The following is a 14,463-nucleotide window of genomic DNA, read 5'->3' on the forward strand; positions in this document are numbered from 1 at the left end:
ACAAATATTAAAAAAATCTATCTATATAAATGTGTGGGTCGGCACTGCCGACCCTGCCGACCCTGACCGGCCGCCACTGCTTCCAATTGCATTTTAGTCGAAAAGACTAATTTCCCCAGTGAAAATTAAGACTTTATGTTACTGTCTTTTTAAAATTGTGTCATTTGAAAATATTTCGTTGATATCGGCTTTTAAATTACATATTTTTATTTTCCTCGTTAAAATCTATGCACGGCCAACCAAAAGGAGGCCTCTGTGGGGCCCCGGTTGCCCCAATGGTAGTTACGGCCCTGCTATGAAGTCGTAACACAGTTACTAGAGCATAAATAAATACGTCATTTGCCATAAAACATATTAAGTAAAAAACAAAATAGTATATTATTCAACGAGCATGTAATGATGGCTATTACTCACGATGATGAAGTTTGCGATACGAGCCGTAGGCGAGTGTCGTAATTCATCAGAGTGAGTAATAGCCATTACATGCGAGTAGAATACTATACTTTTTCTAAGACCTTTTTTTTATTTTAATTAATACAAAATTTTACAAAATAATTTACAAAAATACCTAAATGCTATTTAGCCCTAGTACGTGGCTGAATAATTGGTTGCCTACTATTACTAAATTCTTATTTATTGTAAAAATACAACTAGAAATAATCAATATAAGTTCTGTTCGTTTCCGAAAAATTATAAGCTTAAATTTGTACCTACTGTCAGTGAATCTAATAAATAGGAAATGGCTGTTGTCGGTGGACGTATTTCATATATAGTTATAATGTATATTTACATTTAACTAGGTATATATTATAATATAATAACATAACTATGATACATAATATGTTATAACATATTTAACACAATATAACTTGACAAACAAACACAATATTAGTTATACATTCCAATTAACATAAACAAAATTCGCTAATGTCACTGTCACTAAATTAAATGATAAACTTCAAAATTTTTAGTAAGGTAAGGTCGCCAATTAAGGCCACCTTAAGGTTTAAATATCTGTAATATTTTATTCAGGAACAATATGGGGGAAAACTCTTGTATACGTATTGCCTAACATTTTAGCTATCGAATTTCAGGATAAAATACTTACTAAATAAATAAAGAAATATAAAATTTTAACATTGAATAAATCTGGAATATTTCGCCTTATTAGGAACTGGTAGCTTAATAAGGCCAGTTTCATTTTTTACGCAAATTGAGGTGGATAATAAATTTTAAACCTAAGAATTAAAGAACAAATACAATTTTTAGTGAAAGAAACTTTTATTCATATTAAAAACAAAAATTTGTCAATACATTAAGCACACATATCGCACATTTACACACATCTAGAACAATTGGCTTTATTAGGACACTGTCTACTTTTTTTATTTAACATAAAGAAAAATAATAAAAAGCAATATAGAGAAAAAAACAGTTCCAGTTCCTAAAAAAGTATTAATTTACTATCGCTTTACAAAGAAAAAATAATTGCCTTATATTCATTAAGTACCATTTTAGTACAGGAGCGTCATTTGAAATTTTGATAGGGGGGGGGGGCAAGCATTATATATACAATACATTTATACGCAAACATAATACAAAATTGATCTATTTCTTGTAAATTTCAGTAATTCTCAGGGTTAGGGGGGCAAATGCCCCCCCTGCCCCCTATCAAATGACGCCCCTGTTTTAGTAATTTTATAACTTACCTAAAATTTATAAACCAACTTCCACACCGTAACAAACACGTGTCTAGTCCACTTGGAGCTGCTATGTGATACTACCGACTGAATGGCGTAGACGATTTTGACTGAGAAAGACATTTACGGTGACTGTGACCTCTAATATATAATATCTATATTTAAGAAAATATTTGCAATTGGCCTAATTAAGACACTGGCCTTATTTGGCGACACTACCTTAAACAAGATATAAACGTAAAAAATATACTGACATTGTTACAGTTAAAATTCCTTTAAAAAATTTTCGAAGTTAATTATTGGTATAAATTACAAAAATTATTGTATTAAATAAACAAGTTTAAGTAATTTTATTTGCAGTTTATATACGATTAATATTAAAATGGCATGCGCTACTTGAATCTAACTTCAGCCCGTGAGTAATGACCCGTGAGTAACTTCAGCCCGTGAGTAATGAATTATTACTCACGGGTACAGTAATGGGTGCTATTATCTATGAAAAAATAGCGAATAATGAGCATGTTATTAAACGGTCGTAGAAAAAATATAACAAATATAAACATATTACAGACAAAGTTTTCTTTGTGTTGTGACCATTTGGGAAACCAAGCTAAGAGTCATTTATATACTTTTGTTCGACTATTTTTGATGTAAATTAAATATATATTAATAAAATAAAGGGCATTTACGCTTTTATGATAAGATATCAATCAAAATTATCATAAAATACTCACCTGTTACATCAAAAACAAGTACATAGATTAAACACCAAATAAAAGCCATTTAAACTGACACCCACTCTTCTAACACTATCTTTGCAAGAAATTACTTAAATGACAACAAAATCTTAAATATGCAAATGAATCTGTGATCTTGTTTTGATGAACAGGACAAGTTATTCAAGTATAAAAAAATGTAAAAAAACTAAAATTATGCTCCTGTCTTTGAATCCAAGTCAACTAAGTTCATTCATGTATTTTTTACCAAGGTTAACCACCAACGGTACTAATAGAAGAGTAAATACTTGAAATACACTGCCGAACAAAAAAGACTCCAAAACGGTACAGTGAGAGATTAGCAACAAAGTTATGGAAGAGGCCCATAATGTAAAAATAGGCAATCGGAAGTTATTTCTAGACAATCAAATATGGTAATAGCACAATGACCAACGAAGATTACCTACAAAAATAAAATTATACAATAAAAATACTAACGCTATAATATGTATGTCAGACTGAATAAGAAAATCTGATGGAGAATAGCAACCAGCAACAAATGGTGAAACTGTGTCTTATTAAAGCGAAATGTAAGAAATTATAGTGAAATAAATAATAATAAAAGACCGACGAGTGATGAAGTAACATATTTGTGAAAAGTTAAAACCTACTATAGTTAAAATATGCAGAAATTTTGTTTTGCTAAAAAATATGTGGAGATAAGAACGTATAAGTACTTAGAATATAATACTTATGCACTGAATATATCTGAACTTATGTACTGAAGTCATACTATGTCCAATCCATAAACAAGATGTCAACAACTTGTTGACAACAAGTGTTACAAGCACAGTGTTGGATATCGAAGTAGCAAGCGGAATTAAATCAAAATATCGGAGAGGACCACAAACAATCAAGTGGTGGATGTTAAAGGATGAGAAATAAGGTCAACTCAGGGCAAGAATAGTAGAAAAAATGTATCGGAACATGATCGGAAATCCTAATACAATTTGCAGGAAGATGGTCAGTATAATTAGAGACACTGCTATTAAAATACTTGGAAAAACGCCAGGCAAGAAATTTGTAGAATAAAGAGATTGTGGTAGTCAGACGAAGTAAAAGACAAAAAAAGAGAAGACAAAATTATATAAAAAGTGGCAAGGAAATATTTGGGACAAATATCGTCAAAACTAAAAGATCGCCAAAAAGGAAGCCAAAGTAGCTGTTTCAGTATGTTTAAACCATTTCTTTGGACTAATAAAAATTAGAAAATTAGTTAAGTAGTACAGATGTCAAGTTAGGTAGTTTTTTCAGTCGCTATCTAATTTGTAAACAAAGTTAGTATTGAGCACACAATAATAGCGATCAACAGGTAGCAACAAAAGCGGTCCAAGATTGCGAAAGTTCTGAGAACTTTCAAAAGTGAGGCAACAGTGCGTCGGTAATTCACACTGACAGTGACGTTTATACTATCAAAAACAATAATTTATTTTATACAGATAAGTGCGAAATATTGCCAAGTCAGTGATGTTCGATTTCTTGTTATAAAAAAATCGATTTTTAGTAGTTCCAATGTGACACAAAATCTACGCACGAGATAAAAAAGTTTATTTGAAGAAAATGTATTTTTTGTCTTTCTTAATGGTGGTAAAGGCTCCTTTTTTCAATATTTTATTTAATTATAGAGTAATTTCCACATACTAACATATTTCTAAAATTGGGCTCTGTACCGCCATTCTTTATTATATTACGAATATGTGTGCCAAATATCTCGACAAAATATTCAAAATTAGAGCCGAAATCTTGGAACGCGTTTGTTGCTACCTGTTGATCGCTACTGTTTGCTCTTAAGCTATTTATATAAAAATTGATAATTGTCAGTGTCAGTAGAAATAGTAATAAAACGTTGTAAAATTTGTAAAAAGAACGAAATTTGACTGAGTTTCCATTAATTAGTTGCAGCTAACCTAATTTGATTAATTTTTACTTCGAAACCTGGCAAGTTAAGGAGTAGAACGAGATAAAGAAGTTATTCTAAAGTATAAGTTATCTTGTTCGAATAAGAAGAGGTTAGGTGCTCTCCAAAGGAAGGAAACAGTCATTTTAAGTTCAAAGGTAAACTACTGTCTAAAACAATGCCATCAAGAGGTGCCCCAGTTCCAGTAACAGAAAGACAACCAATAGTCAATTTAGACCGAAGAAGCTCAGTGTCACAAGCTTCATCAGTATACTCAACAAGGAGTAACCAGTCCATAATCGACCTTGAAAAAGAATATATACCTCAAGAGTCAAACTTCCCGAGATAAAGGAAAAGATGGCTGAATTGAAAATTAAGATGATAGAAAAAGAAGAAAAGGTTAAACAATGCTCTGAGGACTTTTCAACCTTGAAAGAAATCTCTCCAGGAGACCTGAGTGTAGATGATGCTGAGAAGCTAGTCAAGGTACAAAAAAACCTGCAAGAAAGTAAGAAGACATTGAGGCACTTTCAGCTAAAACTACAAGGCCTTTAATCGTTAAGTTTAATTCAAGATGAAAGGCTTAACTATCTTGAATAAAAAGAAAAAAGCTGAAGTCATTCGACAATCAATCGCTGAAGACCAGTATTTGGGATCTGATGATGATGGTGAAGTTATCGAAACCAATCATTCAAATGAAGTGAACATACAAACTGAAGTGGAAGAGATATCACAAGTTAAGGATCTACCAGAATCAAACGAATTAGAAGACAAGCGATGGTACCTGCCTTATTACTTTGCCTTTCACCCGAGTAAAAAGCCAAGACTTGTATTTGATGCAGCTGCAAGAAGTAAAGGAAAGTCATTTAATTATTTCGTTTAAACTGGACCTGATCTGCTACAACAACTTGCTGCTGTTCTGATGAGATTCCGAAGACATCGATTTGCTATTTCTGGAGACATCAAGAAGATGTTTCACCAAGTTGCACTGAAAAAAGAAGATCGACCAGCCCAGATGCTTTTGTATCGTGAAATGAATTGTAATCGAGAAGAACTCCAACTTCTTATCTGTTGCTTTTGTGATGCTAGCGAAGAAGCGTTTGCAGCTGTGGCTTAAGTACGAGATCATGCGAGAGGGACCTTAAGCGTTTCAATCATCGCAGGAAAAGAAAAAGTAGCAAGAGCCAAAGGAATGCCAATACCAAGATTGGAACTCGATGTTGCTGTTAAAGGAGCCAAGTTGAAGGCGTATGTGGAAAAAGCTTTTGGACAAGAACTTAACTTTGCAAGCTCTTTTCTATGGATTGATTCAAGAACTGTAATGTGTTGGTTGACTTCACGAATGGGAGAATTCAGCCAATATGTAACCAATCGAGTAAACCTTATTCTGGACTACTCCACGTTGGATTGGTGGAATTGGATCAACACGGAGGAAAATGTTGCCGATGATGCCACACACTTAAGAGGCTCAACAAAGATGTCAACTTCTTGTCGTTGGCTCAATGGAAGCAGTTTTCTAAAATTGGAGGAAAATAAATGGCCAAGGATTTCGACATTACCAACCGCTGATGATAGTCTACTTGAGAAACGGGCAACAATCAACTTCATTCACGAGAGGGAGCCGTTACGGAAAATGCCTGTTCCGGATATCAAGAAATATTCAACGTGGACTAAACTGATTATGAAAACAGCAAGCTTCATCAGATATTTTCGATTTAATATTCAAAAAGTTAGAGAAGATAATATGAGCCTTGCTGATGTGAAACGAGATGAGCTACTTTGGGTGAAACAAGTTCAACGGGATTGTTTTGCTGAAGAAATAAAACAGTTGCTCCAGAAAGGAACCGTCTCCACTGTAAGTAAGCTTTATCAATTCATTCCATTTTTGAATGAAAACGGAGTCATCGTCGTGGAAGTAAGACTAAGAAAGTGCGATAGAGTTCCAGATTAAGTCAAGTTTCCACCCATTTTGGATGGAAATCAATCAAGAAGATTGAAAATTTAAATAGTTACATATTTAAATTTCACTAATCTCATTATTTTTCATTCATTTGGTTGTTATTTGTGATTTATTTTAATTGGTTGTAAATTTCTTTAAGATTAATAAATCTTAGAGGGGGAGAATGTTTCAGTATGTTTAAACCATTTCTTTGGACTAATAACAATAGAAGATTAGTTAGTACAGATTTCAAGTTAGGTAGTTTTTTCAGTCGTTATCTAATTTGTAAACAAAGTTAGTATTTTAAGTCTCCTATTAAGCTATTTATATAAAAATTGATAATTGTCAGTGTCAGTAGAAAAAGTAATAAAACGTTGGAAAATTTGTAAAAAGAACGAAATTTGACTGAGTTTCCATTAATTAGTTGCAGCTAATCTAATTTGATTGATTTTTTACTTCGAAACCTGGCAAGTTAAGGAGTAAAACAAGATAAAGAAGTCAACATAAAGTAAAAGTTATCTTGTTGGAAACAGTATAGTCCTGTCGCCACGGGGGGTACAACGGCCTCCTTAATTCAGATGGACTTACCCAAGTTTTTTTTATGTATTTTGACCCGTAGAACATGAATTTTTTGGGTAACAGTCGATCCGGATGTCGATAAGATTGTTATAAACAAAGAACTTGAGGAATTACATAGCAGCGATTTTTCGCAAAATAAAACATTTTTTTGTATTGTTTGGGTGATTCTCAGCAAAAAATGTTCCTACAAGTTTTTTCGTAGGACGCATTTTTTGAACCGGAATAACTTTTGATTAAAAAATAAAATAGCAATTCTGCTTACTGCATTTGAAAGTTCAAGTCAAATTCTATTGGTTTTGATTATTTGCATTGCTAAAAATTAAGTTTTTATTTGTTGAACAAAGCTATAAACACATAGTTTTTCCCGGGCCCAATGCATGCGTTTTAATGAACGTAATATACGTAGAAATTCTGTATGCGCGCCTACTCGTTCGATTTCAAATTAGAAATGCATTGAAAACATCATTCAATCACTATGTGTTTATAGCTTTGTTTAACGATAAAAAAATTCATTTTTAGCAATGAAAATAATCAAAATCGATAGAATTTTACTTGAACTTTCAAATGCGGTAAACATAATTGCTATTTTATTTTTCAATCAAAAGTTATTCGGGTTCAAAAATTGCAATTTTTCTATTTTTTGAAAGTTCAACCGCGTTTATGTCGAAAACTATGCATCCTACGAAAAAACTTGTAAAATAATTTTTTACTTAGAATGACCCAAAGAATACAAAAACATGTTTTGTTTTGCGAAAAATCGCTGTTATGTGATTCCTCAAGTTCTCTGTTTATAACAAGCTTATCGACATCCAGATCGACTGTTACCCAAAAAATTCTTGTTCTACGGGTCAAAATACATAAAGAAAACTTGGGTAAGTCCATCTGAATTAAGGAGGCCGTTGTACCCCTACTGGCGACAAGACTAGTAGTAGTAGGAAAAGCTAAAGGACAATCGTATACAAATCTATACTATCAACTTGACAACAGGGAAGACGAAACAAAGATAGGTATATAAAATAGCCAAACAGATAGCAAAGATAAAGTAAAAGATTTTAATCGGATCAGATTCAAGGAAAAATATTTGGAAAACGAAATCCACGAAGAAGAATAGCATCCTGGTAAAAGAACCTAAGAACATGATTCAATACATCTGTGCAGCTTTTTTGCGCTACTGTAGATAAAATAAAGACTGCCATGATGATCAGATCAACATTTGTCACGGATAGGCACATTGAAGAAGAAGAAGAAGAAGAAGAAGAAGAAGAAGAAGAAGAAGAAGATGAAGTGTAAGGAGGCGAGAGGTGTGTCGTTTCTATTCTATAAAAATTCTAAAATTCTATAAAACAGCCATAAAACCGGCTATGATGTTTGGAATTAAATATTGGGCAGTTAAGAACAAAGAGGAACATCGAATGCATGTGACGGAAATGAGAATACTTGGGAGGATGGGTGGACTGTCAAAAAAAAAAGATAAAATAAAAATGAGTATATTAGGGGAAGTTAAAAGAGTTCTTCGACGAACTAAGCAACCGATTCATTTGTGGCGGTGACTATAATGCCAAACATCAGAGTTGGGGTTCTAGACTAGATACGACCCGAGGAAGAGAGCTATACAAAGCAGTAAACAACGATAATCTAGAAGTAGTAACAACACGAGAACCAACGTACTGGCCAACCGACTTAAATAAAACACCCAATCTTCTGGATTTTAGCATAACTAAATAAATTAACAGGAACTATATGCATGCGGAGTCATGTTATGAAATTTCTTCCGATCATTCGCCAGTTGTTATAACACTAAATAAAAGAATTCTCCACAGGGAAAAACCATGTGTATTGCACAACCGAAAAACAAACTGGAACATCTTTAAATAACTGGTCGAGGAGCGACTTCAACTAAACATTTCACTAAAGACCAATGAGGAGATCGAATATGCAGTAGAACACCTAAACTTAGTTATACAACAAGCTGCCTGGGACTCAACAACACCCAGCAATAATGAAATGGAAAGTGAATACACTTCAATATCAATAAGAGAGAAAATAGCCCAGAAAAGAAAACTCAGAAAACAGTGGCAAGCAACTAGAGCGCCACAAACAAAAACGCAGTTAAACAATGCTGTTAAGGAGTTAAAGGAAATGATAGTAACAGAAAAGAATCTACTATTCAGTGAACACATAAAACAACTAGATACAACAACAAACTACTCGCTATGAAAAGCTACTAGAAAATTAAAAAGACCCCAATACAATATACCACCATTAAAAAAAGAGCAGGGCGGATGGTTAAAAATAACAAAGGAAAAAGCAGAGACATTTGCGAACCACCTAAGAACTGTGCTCATTCCCAATGAAACAACTGACCCCAACCAAGAGGAAACAATAAACCAAACACTTGAAGAACCATACCAGCTAGAATTACCAGAAAAAAGATTCAAAAAAAGTGAAATAAAGGCCACAATAAGATTAAATACCAACCCTAAAAAAGCTCCAGGGTACGACCTAATCACAGGACAAATATTACAAGAACTGCCGGAAATAGGATATACATATCTAACACAATTATTCAATTCAATCATGAAAATCAGCTATTTCCCGCCACAATGGAAAGTAGCCGAAATAACACCCATTTTAAAACAAGGCAAACCACCTGAAAGGGTAGAATCATACCGGCCCATCAGTCTACTACCAGTGCTATCCAAAGTGTTCGAAAAACTTTTATTAACAAGACTAACGCCTCTCCTAGAAGACAATGGAATGATTCCAACTCACCAATTTGGATTCAGACAGAAACATTCTACCATTCAACAAGTACATCGAATAGTAAACAGAATCCATAAAGACCTCGAAGCATCCAGATATTGCTCCGCCCTGTTCATAGACATAGGACAAGCGTTTGACAAGGTATGGCACCAGGGGTTGCTCTATAAGCTGACGAGTTGTTTTCCTCTAAATTATTACACACTACTAAAATAATACCTTACAAATAGACGCTTTAGAGTCAAATACGACAATGAAATATCAGAACTCCAACCCATAACAGCGGGTGTCCCCCAGGGAAGTGTACTAGGTCCTGTTCTGTACCTACTCTATACTGCCGACCAACAACAGCTACATTTGCAGATGATACTGCGATCTTATGCTCCAACAAGAATCCAAACATCGCATCAGAACTACTACAAAATAACATACCTGAAGTCGAAAAATGGTTACAAAAATGGAGAATTAAATCAAATGAGCAAAAGTCGATACATGTAACATTTACAACCCGTAGAGAAACCTGTCCACCTGTATGTATTAACCGCAAACAAATACCACAGAAAGATGATGTAAAGTAGCTTGGGATTCACCTGGATAGAAAACTGACCTGGAAAAAACACATATTTTCCAAGCGAAAACAATTGGGCCATAAAGTGAGAGACATATACTGGCTAATAGGAAAACAATCCCAGTTATCAACACAAAATAAATTACTCCTATACAAAGCGGTGTTGAAGCTAATTTGGACCTATGGGATAGAACTGTGGGGAACAGCCGGTATATTCTAATATAGAAATTATACAAAGGTTCCAATTCAAAATACTAAGGATGATTTTAAATATACCGTGGTATATCACTAACAACGCCGTACATCGAGATGCAGAGGTAACTTATGTAAAGGAAGAAATTACATATCGAATAAAAAAAATACAAGGACCGATTGCGGGAACACCCAAACCACCTAGCAAGGAACTTGATGCAGATGTGTGCAGTGCGCAGGTTAAAACGTAAAGTGACTAGTGATTTAGTATGAGCTAAAAACAAGTGTAGTGTTTATTTATGTTTTCCCAGAACCAATAATAGTTTAGTAGACTAACATTAAGAGCGGCATATTAATGGGTATGTTCGCCACATGTCAATAGTTTAGCCGACATAAATATTACTTAATGCTTATTACTTTGTAAAAAACGGCAGATTGTGATAAATTGGGATGTCAATAAAAAAGTATTAGGGGAAATCAAAATGAGACAGTTAAGATTGTTTGGTTATGTTCATTATCGAGACTTTAATCACCCAATACGAAGAATTGCTGAAATGCGGGTTCCTGGAAGAAGCAGGAGAGGAAAACCAAGTAAGACCTGAGAGGACGCTCTTGAGAAGGAGATGTGGTTAAAGGGGATTGGTATTGATATGACCCAAGATAGATATTGATGTGACGGAGAAATGCAATTAGGGAAGCAGACTGCTTATAGGGATAAAGGCAAAGAGAATGATGATCTTGATTGAAAAACTTAGTACATAATAATATTGCTTGCGTTAATAAAAATTGGCATAGGTAATTTTGAAAGTTCAAGAGGAAAATAATGACAATAAAGTTCTAGACTAATTAAATAGAAACTATGTACAGAATATAATATTAAGTTACTATTGCCTGGTTTCACAAACTGATCTTAAGCTTAAGAGGTGCCTTAAACGTGGCTTACTAAACATATGCGTTGAACCATTGAGTTAGATCAATTTTCAGTTTGCCACAGTGAATTACCACGTGGATTGCATTTTAAACTTCGTCTCAGTTAAGACGTGCTTAGATAAAAATCGAAAATTATAAATCTATTAACTTAGCTGAGCTAAGCTGGAGCATAAGATTTGTTGGTGCAACCAGGCTTTAAATGAAAAAAGTACGTATTATTACTGTTATGCCTAGTTGCACCAGCAGATCGTAAGCTCCAGCTTAGCTAAGCTTAGCTTATACTTGAATACTGGGGCCACACTAGCATCTGCTAATACCGTCATTATCACATTATTTGCATTACAAATATGTCAAATAATGCGATAATTAACGGCATTAGTAGACGCTAGTGTGGCACCAGCATAAGAATTTACATTTATATTTAAGCTTAAGGTACGTCTTAAGCTTAATATCTGTTGGCACAGCTAGGCATTAAAGTTATAAATATAAAGGTGCCGATTTTTTGTCCAGCAGTGTATTTACAGTTTGGCTTTTAGTAGAAATGCAGCAAGTATGTAAAATAGCTGCATAAAATATATATATATATATATATATATATATATATATATAACAGCGCTAACAGGCCTTATAGGCCTACGGCTTCTAAATTCTGGATAATATTTCTCCATTCTGTTCGGTCCTCTGCACTCTTTCTCCAGTCCTTCACCCCGATTTCTTCCAAATCCCTCTCTGCAGCCTCTAACCATCTCTTCCTTGGTCGACCTCGTCTCCTTTTTCCCAATGCTCTGTCATTCAATATTCGTTTGACGTTTCTAGTTTCTGGCATTCGAGCAATATGTCCCAGCCATCTAACTCTTTGGGCTCGTATTTTTGTCGTTATTTTTGGTCTCCCATACATCCTCATTACTTCTTCATTTGTTCGTCTCCTCCAGGTTTTCTCCGCTATCTGTATACCTCCAAAAATTTTTCTCAGGATCTTCCTTTCCCATATCTGTATCTTCTTCTCCTCTTGTTGATTCATTACCCACGTTTCGCTCGCATACAACACTGTGGGCCGTATTATCGTTTCATACATTCTGATTTTCGCGTTTATTGATACATTTTTTGCTTTTAATATCGTGTTTAAGGCACCCACAACTCGACTTCCCTTCAATAATCTTTTATCTATTTCTTTTTCTTCCCTTCCAGTACTGGTTACAGTCACTCCCAGGTATTCGAATTCTGCTACTTCCTTAAATTTATATTCATCTCCTTCTCCTTTCATTTTTATATAGTTATCCTCTTTATTTATATCTCCTTTCATTACCATGTATTGTGTTTTTCCTTGGTTGATTCTTAATCCATACCTTTTTGCTTCTGCTTCGAACTTTTGGAATATTTTTTGGAGATGTTCCTTTGTTCTTGTTAGGATGACTAGATCATCAGCGTAAGCTATAAACTGCTGTCTGTTGTTAAATATGGTACCGCTTGTATTAATTTTTATCCTTCTTACTATGTGTTCTAGTACCAAGTTAAATAAGTCTGTAGATAGAGGGTCACCCTGTTTCAGTCCTTTATTCACTGTGAATTGTTTTGAAAAATTTCCTTCCAGTGTTATCCTGTTTTTTGTATTGTTGAGCGTCATTCTCACTAATTTAACCAGCTTTCCTGAAATACCCAAGGATCTCATTGCTTCATATAGCATATCTCGGTCTACTGAGTCGTAAGCCTGTTTAAAGTCAATGAACAACATGTGTAGTCCCAAATTTTGTTCGTAGCTGTTGTTCTGTATTAGTTTTAATAAACATATTTGATCTGTTGTTGATCTTCCTGGTCTAAAACCTCCTTGGTATTCTCCAATGATCTTATTTACCTCCTTTTTCAATCTATTTCGGATGATTTTTGCAAGTATTTTATAGGCCACTTCTAATAGCGATATTCCTCTATAATTTTCGCAACTTGTTTCATCACCTTTTTTGTAGATTGGACAGATGAGTGCATTGTTCCATTGTTGCGGCATTTCCTCTTTTTGCCAGACTGTTAATATTAGTCGGAAAATTTTTTCTTGCAGCTTTTCTCCTCCTACTTTAAAAATCTCTGCCGGAATTCCGCTTTCTCCTGCGCTTTTGTTATTTTTTTGCTTCAATATTGCTTCTTTTACTTCTTGTAGTGTAGGTTCTTCTTCACGTTGTTGTTCTGTGTTATCCTGTTCATGTTGTTTTATTTCCTGGGGTTCTGCTTGTTTATTTTCATTTAATAGTTCTTCAAAATACTCCGCCCATCTGTTCAATTTTTCTGTTGTTTCTCCTAAAAGCACACCGTCTTTACCTCTACAATAACTTGTTTTACTCTTTGCAGTTCCTCGAGATTTTTTTACTTCTTGGTAGAAATTTCTTATTTCCTTGTTTACGTATGATTCTTCTATTGTTTTCAACTGTTTGTCAAGATGTTCTCTTTTCTTTTTTCTGCAGATTTGTTTTACTTCTCTTCTTGCCATTTTATATTTTTCTGTAGTATCCTGTGTATTATTTTTGTCTTTTTCTATTTTTGCTTTATTTCTACGTATCAATGCTATTTTACAATCCTCGTCAAACCAGTCTCTTCGTTTCTCTGCTTGTACTTTTCCTAGACATAGTTCCGTTGCTTCTGTCATCGCTATCTGTATATTCCTCCATTCTTCATCAATATCTTCTGCGGTGGGGTAACGAAGTCTTTTATTTATCTCTGCCACAAATTTGTTTGCCGTTTTTTCTTCTTTAAGTAATTCTATCTTGTATGTTAATCTTTCTTTTGCTGTTCTTGGGTTTCTTGGCAGCTCTTGTTTAAGTTTGGCTATCGTTAGAATATGATCGCTATTGGTATCTGCCCCTCTGTAGCTTCTGGAATCGGTAATTGCTCTGATATGTTTACTTTCTATTAATACGTGGTCTATCTGGTTTTTTGTCCTTCCATCTGGAGATATCCAAGTTATCTTATGAATATCCTTATGGTCAAATCTTGTGCTTACAATTTTCATTTTATTTTCTGTTGCAAATTCAATTAATTTTTTCCCATTTTCATTTGATTCCTTATGCAAACTTTTTCCACCCGTTATACTTCTGTAAATCTCTTCTCTTCCTATTTTGGCATTCATATCTCCTACG

This window comes from Diabrotica virgifera, chromosome 6 (genome assembly GCF_917563875.1).
Source record: "Diabrotica virgifera virgifera chromosome 6, PGI_DIABVI_V3a".
Classification (NCBI taxonomy): Eukaryota; Metazoa; Arthropoda; class Insecta; order Coleoptera; family Chrysomelidae; genus Diabrotica; species Diabrotica virgifera.